This window comes from Panthera tigris, chromosome F3, assembly GCF_018350195.1.
Source record: "Panthera tigris isolate Pti1 chromosome F3, P.tigris_Pti1_mat1.1, whole genome shotgun sequence".
Lineage (NCBI taxonomy): Eukaryota > Metazoa > Chordata > Mammalia > Carnivora > Felidae > Panthera > Panthera tigris.
The window spans coordinates 41393528-41410643 of NC_056678.1; the positions used below are offsets into that span (position 1 = coordinate 41393528).

General features: G+C 38.6%; 1 protein-coding gene across 6 annotated transcripts in view; it reads left to right on the forward strand.

Annotated features, from left to right (window-relative positions):
- Positions 1-17116, forward strand: part of PPP1R12B (protein phosphatase 1 regulatory subunit 12B) — a 218280-nt gene that overhangs the window by 103857 nt on the left and 97307 nt on the right. The window lies entirely within an intron of this gene.

Below are 17116 nucleotides of genomic sequence, written 5' to 3' on the forward strand. Positions count from 1 at the left end.
CAGTTTCTAGACAGAATTCAAAACCGTGCTGAGCCAGGCGGTATAGAAGGTATCTAATCTGATGGGTAGTCCTTTCAACCCTGTAGAGAGACTATTCATTAGACTCTTTGAACTCAGCCTACCAAGAGCTATACTGTTCTACTTTTCTTATCACCCTCTCTCTACTCTTCTTGGATTTTTGTATTTGCATCATTTTATGTACTCAGGTAGAAAACTCAATTTCGTGAACATGTTCTGCTTTTATGCCTCTCTTTGTCTGTGCTCGACTTTCTGGAATGGCCTTCTGTCATCTTCCCTGATGAACAAAATTCTATTCATCCTTTAAGAACATCTGCAGGTTAAACCCCACCACTGGCTACCGTGCTTCCCCAGCTCCAGCCTGATCAGTATTCTCTCCTCAGTGTTCTTCAGTAGCACTTTTCTTAGAACTGGTTTAACTGATTCATTAAATTGTCTCTCTTCATGACTACATCGTGAGCTTCTTGAGGGTGCTTTTTGTTGTTGTTGTTGTTGTTGTTGTTCATACCACAGAGCCTAATACATAGTAGGTGTTGGGTAAATATTTATGGAATGAAATGGTTTCTCAGTGAAAAGGAGCCCCCAGGTAGTAATCTTCCGCGTCCAGAAGATGGCAGCAGCAGAACGTCAGTCGGTCTACTTTGTGTACCGCTCCCAAAGACTCTTTTGTGTTAGGAAGGATTGCAGGTAAGCATTTTTACCCCATTCCATGTTAAATGTTTTAATATAGAGAGTGCAGACTTTTTCTAGTATATGGAGGCCCTTTGTGGACTTTGCTGTGATGCTTCTTCACAAGAGAGCAGCAGGCTGCTGGGCTGCAAGGCCAGAGACCGAGTTACTCTCCAGCTGAGCACTCGATTTCTGCCGTCTCAAGCAAGCCATTTAACCTCTTTAGTTTCAGTTTCTTAATTGGTTGATCAGTGGAGTTAGGAGATCCGCAGGTAATATTGGATCCTAAAATCACAGGATTCAGAGACTGACCGTTTATGTGCTCAGTATTATGCTGACAGCCATGGGTATAATAAGAAAGAGATATGTCCTAGGTTGTGCCTTGAAGATCAAGGACGTCAAATATACACATGGTAAACCACGGGTATACGTTAAGGAATAATATATCCTTGAGTGCAAAATTGTGTTCAGGTGTATTAGGAGTTCAGAGAAGGTGAATGATGTAGGATGGAGAGGTTAGAAAGGACTTCATGAAGCCAGTTTAGATAGAATTTGAGTTGGCTTTCAAAAATACGAAAGGTTTAAAGGGGGTAAGAGGATTCATACTTTTGAAAGCTTGTTATGTTATATGTCAGTACCCTCCTAGATGCACTTAATCGTCATCGTTTTGTGAGATAAATAATATTATTTTCTTAAAAGATATGAGAAAATTAAGGCTCAGATGGATTATGGAATCTGCCCACAGTCACAGAGCTAGTAAATAAAAAAACCAAGATTCAAAACCAGGTCTCTCGGACTTCAAAGCCCATACTTTCTGTACACCACTGAGCCCTGGTATGCCAGGGCTCGGTCTTAGTTGGGCTGTTCCATTCCATAAGCTAGCATTGATTGAACACAGTGGTTACAATCTCTTGGTATTTTTTGAAGGGAAGAAAAAAACTTCTAGGAAAAGAGTAATTGCCTTGGGAGATCCCACTTCTGAAAATAAAGCAAATTGAAAACTTTCTGTCCTCTCTGAAATCGAAATAGGAAATAAGGGTTTGGGGAAAACAAATGAGAAGTTGTCTTGTAGGTCCCCTGGCTTAGTCAGTGTTTTATGAGGATGCGGGATATAAGAAGTTTTGGGAGAATTCCAGAGCCATGGGCAGGTTTATTTCTATTTTAAGAAATATTTAAAAGTTGGAACTGGATGACAGCAATTACCTGAATGATTCCTTGTTTCTGGTTCGTCTTTAAACCACTTTTTTCCCTCTTCCTCAGAGCCTCTTATTTAATCCTGGGTAGTATACTGACCCAGCTCTTTAATTTGTTTCCTCTGAATGAATATTAGTCTTCTAACCTGAAATAGGGGAATTGAATGTGATTCACAAGTCTGGTGCACTTGTGCCGAAAATGGCTCACTGCTCGCTGACATGTAAATAAAATATAGCAATAGCTCAAGGAAGCCAGTGAAGAAACACATTCCTTTATAATGAAGCTTACCGTGTTTAAAAGAAAAACTATTTGGCACACAAAATTCATAAGTAATGGGAAGCAGAGCTGCAAGCTGAGCTATATCTATGACAAAAGTACTCCTGCACAAAGATTTTGTTTGTCCTTGATAGGTGCTTGTCTCTCCCATCTTAATAGACTTACCTTTGGCACTGTACCGCCCTCTGGGGTTACCATGTCTCACTCTGCCTTTTACTCTTGAAAAGCCCTCTCATTTCACTTCCTAGCCTCTTATTCACTCCTCAGTCTGTTAAAATAGAAATCCTGCCCCACCCGCCTGTCGAGTGAAATTGCTCTAGCAAAGGGCCCTGTGGCGTTCCTAATGATCAGATTCCTTATTCACTTCATTTTTTGCCTTGAACTCCCAGCAGCACGTTACGATGTTGGCTTCTGCCTTCTTAAATCTTTATTTTTACCTTGACTCCTGACATACCATTCTTTCTTGGCTCACTTCTGTCCTTTCCCCTCTTTGTTTGTGTCCTTTTTAGCCTGTTTGCTTCAGCAAACACTTTACGTATTATTCCTCAGTCTTCCTTCTTTTCCTTTCTCAGGACTCTCTACCTGGTCTTGTCCACTCCAGTCGCCTCAGCTATCATTCTTGTCTGTATTTGTAGTCCAGACCTCTCTGCTGAGCTTCAGGACACTGTATGGAAAGCGCTTGCTTAGAATAGTGCCTGACACTTAATGATAGCCATTTCTGGCCACTGTTTTCCTTTCCCCCATATTTCCTCATCAAAGTAAAGTATTGTTACAGATGCACATTTCTTGAAGAGTTCTTGAGCCCTCTATAGAAAGAGAGTATAAACAAACCAAACCATTCCCTTCCCTCTGACCTAAAAAGGCTAGAGAGAGAGGTCTGTTTTCATGTATTATAAAAAAATCTTTGTCAGTGATTCTGCATAAGTGTCACCCAATTGAGAAACTTAGAAATGAAACTAGAAGCCTAGACTCTTACGTCTCACCAAGTCCTGTGTGTCATTCTCAAGAATCCTTCAAACCTACCCTCTCCTCTCCATCCGCACTTCTCTCTGTTAACTCCGGCCCTCCCAGCTGGACCCTTGGCCTTGGCCTTCTTCCCCCCTGGCCCCTCCTCCCAGTCCATCCTCTGCAATGCACTCTCCTGCTGGGAATCCGAGAATGGTGCCATAAGCAATGTTGTCCCCCACCTTGTTTTTTAGGAAGCCTCTTCCCGGTCTCTTCAGATTCGTTTCAGATCACCTCCTTTATTTTTACTTCTCACCCCGCAGATAATACTGGGTTTCCTATCCAAAATATGACCTCTTTATGGCATGGCATTTCTTATCTTAAATCTTAATTATCACTACTTTATATATCACAAGATCCTGCTGGAAATCAGCCCTTCTTTCTTTTGAAATACAGTATCTGGAGTAGGTAAAAAAAAAAAAAAAAAAAACCAGTGTAGGATGGGAAAATTGTTGATTAAATGGAAGGAAGAAAATGGATGAATGGACCAACACACTGCTGACCAAGCTTTTAAAATGGTAAATAAGTGAATAAGTAATTGGGACCAACTCAGACTATGAATTTCCTTCATAACCTTAATTCAGTTCAGTAATCATGTCAGAGCACCTACTTTGTCTGGGTACAGTGCTAAATGTTAATGATGTAATGACAAATAAAAAATAGCCCCCTCTTTCGTGAAACTTAAAGAGTGGCCAGTAGTAGATAGAATATAAGGAATTTTATTTTCACTGGATCTTAGGCTCGTTTTTGTTAGGCTAACACCTAATTTAGTGGGCTAGGGCAGTTAGTTGGTTTATATATCACTTTTTTTTAAAGTTTATTTATTTACTTCGAGCAACTGTGTGAGTGGGGGAGGGGCAGAGAGAGAGGGAGAGTGAGAATCCCAAGCAGGCTAGGTGCTGTCGACACAGAGCCCAGTGTAGGGCTCGATCCCACAGTCTGTGAGATCATGACCCGAGCCAAAATCCAGAGTCAGACAGATGCTTAACTGACTGAGCCTCTTAGGTGCCCCTACATACTACTTTTTAGTGTGAATGAAAAAGTCAGTGCATTCCTTCAATAGCAAGTTTTAAAGCTTTTGTGTAATTATGAAAAAATTCTCCTTAGGGGGACTTGGGTGAGCCTGACTACAAAGAGGCATGTAAATTTTAGGGGGTGATGGAACTGTTCTATATCTTGATTGTGGTGATGGTTAATATGCACTTGTGAAAACTCATAACTCATAGACCTGTATACTTTTTTTTTTAATTTTTTTTTAACGTTTATTCATTTTTGAGACAGAGAGAGACAGAGCATGAACGGGGGAGGGGCAGAGAGAGAGAGGGAGACACAGAATCGGAGGCAGGCTCCAGGCTCCAAGCCATCAGCCCAGAGCCCGACGCGGGACTCGAACTCACGGACTCACGGACCGCGAGATCTTGACCTGAGCTGAAGTCGAATGCTTAACCGACTGAGCCACCCAGGTGCCCCTAGACCTGTATACTTTTTAGGGCAAATTTTACTGTGTGTAAATTATACCTCAGGAAACCTGACTTTTAAAAAGTGCTACTGTCACTGCTAGGAATTTACCCAAGGGATACAGGAGTACTGATGCATAGGGGCACTTGTACCCCAATGTTTATAGCAGTACTCTCAACAATAGCCAAATTGTGGAAAAAGCCTAAATGTCCATCAGCTGATGAATGGATAAAGAAATTGTGGTTTATATACACAATTGAGTACTACGTGGCAATGAGAAAGAATGAAATATGGCCCTTTGTAGCAACATGGATGGAACTGGAGAGTGTGATGCTAAGTGAAATAGGCCATACAGAGAAAGACAGATACCATATGTGTTCACTCTTATGTGGATCCTGAGAAACTTAACAGGAACCCATGGGGGAGGGGAAGGAAAAAAAAAAAAAGAGGTTAGAGTGGAAGAGAGCCAAAGCATAAGAGACTCTTAAAAACTGAGAACAAACTGAGGGTTGATGGGGGGTGGGAAGGAGGGGAGGGTAGGTGATGGGCATTGAGGAGGGCATCTTTTGGGATGAACACTGGGTGTTGTATGGAAACCAATTTGACAATAAATTTCATATATTAAAAAGAAAGAAAGAAACATTAAAAAAAAGACAATGGAACCTAAAAAATAAAAAAATAAAAAGTGCTACTGAGTCTTAATTGCAGGAATCTGAGTCATCTGAAAAGTGGGGTGATTGGATAGGGAAGATAATTGATCTGTTTTATAGGCCTTCCTGAAGATAAATCTGATTTGGGTCCTTTAAGGAGTTCTTCCATTCTAGACCCTTCTCTTTTTAACCCGAGCTTCAGAAAAGTCCAGAAATCCCTGAACCTGATGGCAAAATTTTGTTATATGTAATTATTCCCCACCCTCCCCCCTCCCACCTTGGGAAAAGATGACAGTTTAAATCTCATTGGTATGAGTATGTTACTGTTCAGTAAAGGTTAAAAACCCACAGGTTTGGGTGTTCTTCCTATTTCCCAGGTGCCCCCTTTTTCCTAAGGTAGGCCATACTCATGATTACAGCAGCTGGAGGCCAGTTTCTGGAGTGGGTGAGAGGAGTGTGTGAGTCCACTGACCTTAGTATTTAGAGCCCACCTGCTGCTAACACAGGCCTCCTTCTTGAACCTAAACTCTCATTCCTTCTCTGTTCTAAGGTTGACCCAAGGGCATTTTTTCCAGAAATATTTATGTTACTTTAGTATATCATAGAAAGTACCTGTGCTTTCTATGTCACTGTTGACTATGACAATAAAAGGTTTTTTTCTAAGTGTGGAATATAAGTAAGTACATCTTACTGCTTGAAACAGTCCTTGGAATATTAATGATCAGTTTTGAATGTTTTTAAAGTTTATAAAATCTTCTACAATATGAATATTTTAAGTAGAAAATAGAAGTTATCTATAATCTTACCATTCAGCAATATCTCTGCTAACATCCTTATATGTTGCATTGATTTTGAGATTATGCTGTATTTTTTCTTATTATTAAATATTACAAATACCCAACATATCAGTTTTCTGGCCCAGTCAAGCCCCGGCCATATTAGCTTCAGTGTTTTTTAAATTTTTTTTAACATTTGTTTATTTTTGAGAGAGAGAGAGAGAAAGTGGGGGAGAGAGAGAGAGAGAGAGAGAGAGAGAGTGTGTGTAAGTGGGGGAGGGGCAGGGAGAGAGGGAGACACAGAATCGGAAGCAGGCTCCAGGCTCTGAGGTGTTAGCACAGAGCCCGACAAGGGGCTCGAACCCAGAACCATGAGATCATGAGCTGAGCCAAAGTTGGCCGCCCAACCAACTGAGCCACCCAGGCACCCCAGCTTCAGTGTTTTTTTAAATAAAATATTAAAAATATAGCTGAGGCCCCTGTGTATGTCTCCCCGGTATCATCCCCTGGACTCCCTCCCTAGAAGTGGTCACTATACTGAATTTGGTAAAACCATTTGCAAAGTTTTATTAGTTATTATTCTTTTTATGTATACGCACATTACTACTTTTATATGTTTTTGTTCCTTATGTGAATTGTATTGTTGTGTACATATCATTCTGAAACCTGCTGTTTTTACTTAGCATTTTTTCATTTTGAATGCTCACTTTAGTCCATTGTGTAAATATACCACAATTTGGTTTTGTTTTTTGTCTGCTCTTGGACATTTAGGTCATCTTTCTTTTTCTTTCTTTCTTTCTTTCTTTCTCTCTTCTTTCTTTATTTCTTTCTTTCTCTAATACTAATTAATTATACTGCTGTGTACGTTCTTGTTCATGTTTCCTTATCTAAATGTGTAACAGTTTCTCAAGGGTGTTTATTTTCAAATGGAATTTCTGGATGTAAAGAGTGAGTACGTCTTTACTTGAGATGCCAGATTGCTCTCCTGTTTACACTCGCCAGCAGTGTATGAGAGTTTTTACTTCTTTACAACTAATGTTATACTTGATAATGTCAGTCGTTTTTGCTTTTGCCAATCTAAGGAAGATGAAGTGGTTTCTCCATGTTTTAATTTGCATTTCATGATCGTTAAGTGAAACTGAACATTTTCTCTTATGTTTATAGACTTTTGGGATTTCCTGTTTTGCAAATTCCCTGATTATATGCTTTGTTAATTATTTTTTCTTGGGTTTTTGGTATTTTTTAAATTGGTATAAGTTCTTTACATATTCAAGATACTGATATTTTGCAAGTTATGTACCTGTGGTAATTTTTAGTTTGTCTTCCAGTGTCTGGAAGTGTCTTATGGATATTCCATAATCTATTCAATTGTTTCCCCTATTTTTTTATATTTGGATTCTTGCCATGAATATTTTGTGTGTTGGCTTTCTTGAATTTTTTTCTTAAAAAAAAAAATTTAGTGGTGGTGCTGAAGTTGACCTGGTCTATTTTGTAGTTAGTAATAAATATTCAAGACAGTTGGCCAAGCCCTGTTGGTACAGCCTGTGGGTATGAAATAAAGCAGCACTTGTGCTTTTGGCACCTGAATCTGCCATTCTTGGCCTCCCTAACACCTGTCTGACCAATGAACTAACTGTCGAGTGACCTACATGCATAAAACATTGTCATTTGTGAAACTGGCTTTGGCACTTGATGCTGGAGTGTTTTTAATGGAACAAATGTTCAGAAGTACAAGAATTCAAGGTGATATAGTACTTATCGAAGCTAGGTCACAGAAACACCAGACTCACATTGTTTGTAAAGCAAAAGGTGTTCTCTGAGCTGTAGTTTGGTGCTATATAACTTAAGAGTTTAGAGCAGGGATCAGACTTTTTCTGTAAAGGGCCAGACAGTAAATATGTGGGGCTTTGTGGGCCCTATGGTTTCTGCTGCAACTGCTCAATTTTCCCTTGGAGCACAGGCTTGCCCATTCGTTTCGTTTATATGTCGCCCATGACTGCTTTGGCCCTACAGTGGAGTTGTTGAGTAGCGTTGTAAAGCCTGAAAGATATGCTATCTGACCCTTTACAGAAAAAGTTTGCAACCTTGACACTACTGACATTTTGAGCCAGATCATTCTTTGTCATTGTCCCCTGGGGGAGGGGGGGTGGAATTATTCCCTGTTGAGAACTACTGCTCTAAAGGATTCAGGAAATGCTTCATTTAGCCAAGGGAAATCCTCTCTCCTTTTTAAATAATTATTCTGATTAGCGGAGTTGTAGCTTTGATTCCTTGCTTAAACTTTAGCTCTGATCTCAGTGTTGAACTAGAGAGGAGAATATGTCACAGGAGCACTTTCTGAATACAGTTGTCCCTAAGCTATGACATCAGATCATATCCTGATATGTGACACAAATCACATCTAGAAGTCTTTCGGATCTGTAGTTATTAGCTTCTCCGATCGAGCAATACTTACACTCTCCCTCTATTTAGCTTTAAGCCATCTATGCCAGATCTGAAATTTGTCCTTGCATTTGTCTGTCATGTGTTGTTTTTGTCTCTCTCTTTACCACTGTTGACATTTGCCAGTTGGCTGGGCCTGAGCCTCTAGTGAGGCAGTATTTACAGCCCACTTGGGTAGATGCAGCAACTAGGATAGCCCAAGGGCAGATGAAATCATATCCAGAATGAGAAAGCTGCATCTCTCTAACTCTACCTTCTTTCACATGAAGGAGAGAGTTCCCCCTCCCCTCTCTATGAAATGAGAAGTAGTATTGATTGGTTTGGTACAGTGTATAAAATATGCATCTAATGGGATGATATTTTGGGCACTATTAACAGCATTGGCTCTACCGAGCCCCAAGATTTTGCTTTCCCTGCCTTTTCTCCTCCCCTTCCTTTCCTCCTCCTTCTTAGTAGCAGGTTCTTAGCAAATTGCAAGCTTTGCCTCTGGCTTGCTGGATAGCAGTGGAAGAGCAAGCCTTTTCTAGTTTCCAAGGGAGACCGGGTGCTGAGACTGCAGTCCTGCCCAGCAGCCACTTACTTTCTTGCTATTCGTCTCCACACATCTTTTGACCTTCATTCTGCTATGCAGGCCTGCGCGAGGAGGTAACAGTCTGTTTTCTCGGCGCTCTCTTTGTAAAGGGGGCAGAGGGAAAGCAGGGTGGTTCGGGGTAAGGCATATGGGGTTAGCAGAGTATAAATGCTGCCGTAAGGAAAAAAGTATCTCTGAAGTGTGCTGTATCTGTGAGCTTGATCCTATTTGCCGTATCTATAAATATCTTAAAGATATGGTATCTTTAAGCACTACGTTATACAACTTAAAAGTGCCACATATAAAAATGCAAAATTAATGTAATAATGCCTCTGAGAAGCACAGAAGAAAATGGGAACTTAATCTTTGAGAAGAAAATAAAATCAATTGGTTTTAAACTTAACTGGCTGACAAACTGCATTCTGTTAGGCTTATGTTATATGAGCTGAATCGAGTTTTCAAGTTTAAGGAGAGACTTTGGTGATAACATCCCTTAATTGGCTTCTCAAGACTTCTGGGGCTGTGCTGTCCAATATGGTAGCCGGTAGCCATGTGTGGTTATTTAGATTTAATTTAATTAAAAATTACACAGCTTTTCCATTATCATACAAAGTTCTGTTGGACTATACCAAAGAACATGACCTATAGGATACAGGAAATTTATTATCTGACCAGAACCAATGAATGAGCATTTTAGTGAGAAGACTTAGAGGCTATTTGTCTAGAAGCAGCATAAATATGATTCACTGTGATTTAAAGCTACATGGGACCTTAAAACTATAGACTTACCCTTCAGTTTGTAAGTGAAGAAGCTAAGGTACCAGAAATTAAATGATTCTCTTAACGCCAAACAAGTAGTTAATGGCAGAACTAAAACTAGAACTCAGGTATGTGTTCTTTCTACTGTACCACAGTGTTAGCATCCCATACCCAATTAGAAATAGCAAGGAGAACTTGAACTAAAACCTACCTGATAGGGCCCTGGCAAGTGTAGAGTCAACTACATCCTCTGAAGGAGAATTTCGTCCCTCATATCACCTGTCACATACAGTTTTTTTATGACACATGTTGGTAGCAACCTCTGAAAATATAAAAACCATTCTTTGCCAAGATAGAGTGTTGATTATGGTATACTTTTGGGAGACACCAGGGGAAGGTAGGAGAAGTCTAATGCAAGGCAGACATCTTTATTCACTAATTCCTGATATTGCTAGATTTGGAAAAAAAAAATGTCTTATCCATAAATCCTCATAATTAGGATAGCATGGTCCTGGGTGGAATTGCAGGGCTGTAAGATAAGAAACGTTGTACTGGAAGCAGGAGACCATGGTTATAGCCCCTTTAGGTCTGTGGCTGAATAGCATTGTGACCTTAGGTAAGTATGTTAATGTTTCCTTAGGCTTTGATCAACTCATCTGACAAAACAGGAATCTGACATCTCTAGGTGCAGTCTTAGAATTAAATCAGGTGACTTTTTTTTAAGTTTGTTTATTTATTTTTGAGAGAGAGAAAGCGTGAGTAGGGGAGGGGCAGAGTGAGAGGGAATGAGAATCCCAAGCAGGCTCCACACTGTCAGTGAGGAGACCAATGTGGGGCTCAAACCCACAAACTGTGACATCATGACTGGAGCTGAAGTCAGATGCTTAATTGATTGAGCCACCCAGGCTCCCCTAAATCAGATGACTTCTTGACGTCATAAAGCCTCTAGCCACAGGTTTATGATTCTGTTATTCCTCTAAATTGTCACCTTCTCCTATAGCTAGCTAGCTATGTGTACTCCCAGATAGATGTTGAAGCAGTTCTTTTTGACCTTTCTGGAATACCTTTATCTATGTATCCTTATACATAGGATGTAGTCCAAGGAATTAAAAGCTGTCTTAAAAGACCATTAATTATTCTGTAATTAATGACCACGGCCTCACAAGTGCCATAAAAGACACATACTCAACGTGGTCCTTCCCTGTTTCAAGCTAACTTTTTAAGCACCCTCTCTGTTCAGTGCAGATTTTAGACATAGGACTCCTTAAAGCTATTTCAAAAATCAATTTCCTGTTAGTAATTCCAGACAAAAATTTTATTTCATCATTCTAGGGAAACCAGCTTTTGTTCTTGCCTTGGAGATCCTGGCAATTTCTCTTTCATTCTTCTACTTAAAGTAGTTTTATTTTACTTAGATAGCTCTTTGAACCTTCATGGAGAATATTTTCAAGGGAATTAAGACCTCTTCCAAATGAATTATCCATTTCTGGTAAAAATAATTAAGGGGAACTCCTTTATTAGATTAGATGGGATCGATATTACAGTACACCCAGCCTTTCTTTTCCAAAATACCACTGCTGAGCTTTTCATGAAGTATTGAGAATAATGTAATGGGAGGAGTGGTGGTGCTCAGGTAGCAGCAGCGGCTAAGCCGTACTAAGTACCTACTCTGTGCCAGCGAGTGTTCTAAGTACTTCATATGCTTTTTATTTAATCTTCCCAACAACCCTGTCTATACCTGCTAATATCTGTTACAGCTATTAATATCCTTGTTGTATAAGAAACTTGGGTTTAGAGTACTTAAATAGTTTATCCAAGAGTATCTAGTAAGCAATTTGAGTCCCATATCAGGGTACTTTATCACTACACTGTCCTTGTCAGAAGATATTTTAGGTCTTCTATTTATTGTGACTTTCTTCATGTTCACTGGTGACTTGCTAGGCATCTTGTTTACACAGCTTCTTGGAGCAAAATTAGTCCATCTGTGGTATACAAAGGGACCCTATGGATTTTAGATGCAGAGGACAAATTATTTTTGGGTAGTCATGCTAATTTCTGTAATTATTTGAATTCAAATCAAATTTGAATTTGATTATGCAACCTCAAAGTCATAGTGAATACAAAGAAAAATGCTTCCTGCCCTCAAGGAAACATAGTAGACAGATACAGTAATCAAAGGATTTTGGCATTGGAATTCCTTTCTATGCCACTGAACTGGGGACATTAGCCTAGTTTTATCTAGATGTAAGAGGGCCAGAGGTATATGTTAAAGCCATGGATTCTGTTATACTTTCTATTATACTATATTGTGAACACAGACCTGTCTTCTTTTCATAGCAGTAAGGATTCATAGCAATCGTATAGCACTCAGATTTCATGGATGGCTCAAATGCTTGCTTCTCAAAGAGAGCAAGGTGTGTTGAATGTGGGTCTGGCCTAGTGTAGGAGTTGCCAAATTTTTTCTGTAAAGGCCAGATAGTGAATATTTTAGGCTTTGCAGGCTATTTTGTGTTCTTTGCAAATATTAAACTCTGTTGCCGCAGTTAGGTAAAACTTTACAAAAATATGGCAGGCCAGATTTGGCTCATGACCCGAGTTTGCTCACCACATGGTCTAGACTTTAGAAAGTACAAGGACTTGGGCTCTACCAAAACCCTAGTGCATCCTCAAGGCAGCTGTGGTCAGGTGCATCACTTTTGTGAACCTTGGAATACACATCTAGGTAAAGAAAAATGAATGAAAATGTTTCTTCCTTCCTCAAAAATATTTATAGATTCAAGTACTGGAGTTTTCTGGGTTTTGTCTTTGGATTTTTTTTTCAACTTAAATCATAAACATTTCATATTGACACAGGTAACGAAATAGTATATGTGATACTAACAAAACCTAAATACATAGATACATACATAGATAACAATCCAGACATATATGTTATAGAATGAAAATGGGTTATTTTCATGTGGTGGAATTCTCATTTATTTTTGTTTTTACATTTTTGTCTGTTTTCTAATGTTTCCATGAAAAACATATACGACTTCAAATATTCAAGAATTCAACTCAGGTAAAATGTTATTGATCTTACCTACCAGACCCGCTTTTACTAACACTGTTTCTCTCATTCTATTAAACCCCAGAGCAGGCAGTGGGATAAGCCAGTTTGAAGCTTTTTTCTTTCACTGTGGCTCCTATCTACTATGCACAGAAAGGATAACAGTCAAAAATTAAGTATAATAGTGATGGTCTATATATTTTGCAGGTAGAAATGACATGTGAGTAGGCTGGTTGGTAACTGAGGCAGAATTTCACAGAGAATTAGTCCTTAGTGTGGTCATCAGTTCCAGGGTCTGGTCCACAGCTTTGTAAATTTGGAGACTTAATTTTTTTCATTTCACCCAGAGGAGAGGAGCATATTAAGGAAGGGCTCAAATATACCAAATTTACAGTGGATTGACAAATGTATCAGAATTCCCGTTTACTAATCTATGTTGAGGGAAGCTTGGGGACTCCTGGCTGGCTCAGTCAGTAGAACATGTGACTCTTGATCTCAGAGTGCTGAGTTCAAGCCCCACATTGGGCATGGAGTCTACATGAATGAATGAATAAATGAATGAATGAATGAATGAATGAATAGCTTGGTTGGGGACTTCTGCTTCAGGCCATGGCATATCTAGTATACAAACTCCTCTCACTGAGAATAACTAAAAAAACTGGACAAATATTAACAAGTATCTTTGAAGATATTGGATTAAGAAATTGAGGACTTGAGGGATCAAGATCCCGGAGAGAAGGAAATCAAAAAGAGGTGAATCCAGCATTTGTCTGTGCTTTTCCCCTTGAGGCATTTGCTGAGTAGTAAAGCTGTAGCAATAAGGCTAAGAAACTGGGCGGGATTTTCAGTAGTCTCATGGAGCTGAGGGAACTAGAGTTCAGGAAGAGGGGCCCCATACCTTCATCTGGGACCACTGATGGGCTACATTCTGGAAGTAAAGGCTTACCAGAAATAGACCAGCCCTTGCAAAGACTGAAGGCTATCTTCCAGTCATCTCAATCTCAAAGTAGATTAAGGTCATTTGTCTTGGCCCTGTAGTTCTCAAAGTGTGACGTCAGAAGCATCACGGAAATCTGACTAGAAATGCAAATTCTCGGCCCCTACTCCAGACCTACTGAAACAGGACTTTTAGGGGTAGAGCCTGGCAATTTGTATTTCACAAACCCCCTAAATAATTCTGATGTAGATGAAAGTTTGAGAATCACTTCCTTAACCTAACTGCCAGAGGAAAAGAATATCCTCTCTGGAGGATGACATCTTTCAGAGCTGCAAGTTATCACTACATTTTTCATTAAAGGTGTTTGGCTGTTATACTCAACCTTGCTGGACTCTCAGTTTCTGAGGAGTGATGGGTTCAGCGTTAAATGTGATAAATACTGGGTGGCTCAGTCAGTTGAGGGTCTGACTCTTGATTTCTGCTTAGGTCATGATCCCTGGGTTGTGGGATTGAGTCTCCTCCATGCTCAGAGTGGAGCCTGCTTGAGATTTTCCCTCTCTCTCTCTCTCTCTTTCTCTCTCTCTCTCTCTCTCTCTCCCCCACTCATATGCTCCTCTTTCTCTCTCTCTCAAATAAAAATAATAAATGTGATAAATACTATATTTTTTATTGTTTAAACTGCATCTCTCAGATAATGTGAAAATGGTCCAGAAGGCAACTTCCCGCACGTATAATTTTCCTTATAAAGACATGTATTCAAATATTTTAAAAAATATTTGGCATTAATTCAGAAATTAGCAGACATACCAAATTTACCAAAAGACTGATTTACCAAAAGACTAAGAAAAATAAACAATAACAAAAGATCCAGATATTGATGTTATCAGACATGGACTTTAAACTAACTATGGTTAATATCGTTAAGAAAATAGAAGATGGGAAATTTCAACAAAGAACTATAATCTATTTTAAAAAGAATCAAGTAGAAATTCTAGAACTGAAAATTTAATAATTGGAATTAGAAATTCAACTGGTGAGTTTATAGTAGACCAGCTGAAGAGATAATTAGTGAACTAATTAGATAGACAGTAGAAAATATCCAGAATGGGGGCACTTGGCTGGCTCCGTTGAAAGAGTGTGCTACTCTTGTTCTCAGGGTTGTGAGTTCAAGCCCTACATTGCGTCTAGAAACAATTTAAATAAATAAAACTTTAAAAAAGAAATACATATCCAGAATGAAACCCAGAGAGAGAAAAGGATGGGAAATACAGAAAAAGCAAAATAAATGAATAGATCATGGCCAGTAAGATCTAACGTAGATACAATTGGAGTCCAGAGGAAGAAAAAAGAAGAACTGACTACTTTTATCCTGGAATACCATTTTTACTTGAAAGAATGACTGGGAAGGCTATGGTTTTCCAGACTTGGGTATTCAGCAGACATTTTCTTGAAAATGAACAAAGTGAGACTGTCACAAAGTATTTGTTGCCAAGTATAAAACTTTAAATTTCAAGCAGAAATTAGAATTTTGGTAACTTGTATCTGCCCATTATGAGTGGTATTATTGACTGCTGCTTCCCAATATTTAAAGACTGTCTTAAGTTCAAAGGTGAGGGCACCTGGGTGGCTCAGTGAGTTGAGCTTCCGGGTCTTGATTTTGGCTCAGGTCATAATCTCAGGGTCATGGGATCGAGCCCTGTGTCGGGCTCCTCCTGAGCATGGAGCCTGCTTAAGATTTTCTCTCTCTCCCCCTCTACCCTCCCCTCTAAAAAAATAAAATAAAATAATTTAAAAAAATTTTTAAATAAAATATCAAAGGTGATATTAAAGAATGATTTTTTATGTTTTATTTTTCCATTATTTTTATTGAGATATAATTGACATGTAACATTGTATTAGTTTTAGGTGTACAACTTAGTAATTTAATAAATATAAAATGATTACAACTAAGTTTAGTTAACATCCATCATCACACATAATTACAATTTTTTCCTCATGATAAGAACTTTTAAAATTACTCTCTTAACAATTTTCAAATACATAATACGGCATTGTAAATTATAGTCACCATACTGTATATACCCAGGACTTACTAATCTTATAAATGAAAGTTTGTACCTTTTGAGCATGTTCACCTACTTTGCCCACTTTCTACTCCCTGCCTCTGTTAACTACAAATCAGTTCTCCATATCTATGAGGTTGGTTTTTTTTTTAATATTTCACATGTAAGTGAGATCAGATTTTTCTCCCCCTCTTGATTTGTATGAGTTCTTTATTTTGGATAGTAATCCCTTTTCAGATATATGATTTGCCAATAGTTTCTTCCATTCTGTAAGTTGCCATTTCATTTTGTTGATGGTTTGCTTTGCTGTGCAGAAGCTTTTTAGTTTGATATAGTCCTACTTATTTATTTTTGCTTTTGTTGCCTTTGCTTTTGGTATCAAATCCGAAAAAATCATTGCCAAGGCCAACGTCAAGGAACTTACCCCTATGTTACCGAATGTGACTTATAAAATTATTATTCTGTAATGAAATGTGTCACCATTTGGAAGATCTGCACCAATGTTTTACAAAGGACCAGTGTACAATAACCTGAAGTCATGCGTGGGTAAGAAGGTCCATTCAAAGTGCAAGATAGACCAATAGACCAATAAATTAACGTGGTTTCAGATTCCACATTGTTGCTAATCTTTAAGAAACTACCACTTCAGTTTTGGTATAGTATCAAGGAAAAATGTCCATAATTACCAGCTATTATAATACTCCTTCCTTTTCCAACTACAAACCTATGCAAGACTGTATATTCTTTATATATTTTAACTGAAACACCATATTGCAACATATTGAATGAAGCATGTATGAAAATCCAACTATCTCCTATTAAGCCAGCACTAAAGAAAATTTATAAAAATGAAATAAAGACTCTTGCTAAATTTTTTTGTTTTAGAAAATACAGTTATTTTTCATAAGAGATAAGTTATTGATGTAACTTTTTGTAATAGGGCTGATTATTTTTAAATACATAAGTGCATATTTTTTAAATTTCTGCTAAGGTAAATATTAAAAGATACACATAAACAAAAGTTCTTCGGGGGTCCTCAGTAATGTTTAAAAATGTAAGAGGGTCCTGAGACCAAAGAATTTGAGAATCATTGCTACAGATACTAAAATGACAATGAAAATATACTATAAGAATTGGGGCACCTGGGTGGCTCAGTCGGTTAAGTGTCCAACTTCAGCTCAGGTCATGATCTCATGGTTCGTGGGTTCGAGCCCCATGTCAGGCTCTGTGTTGACAGCTCAGAGCCTGG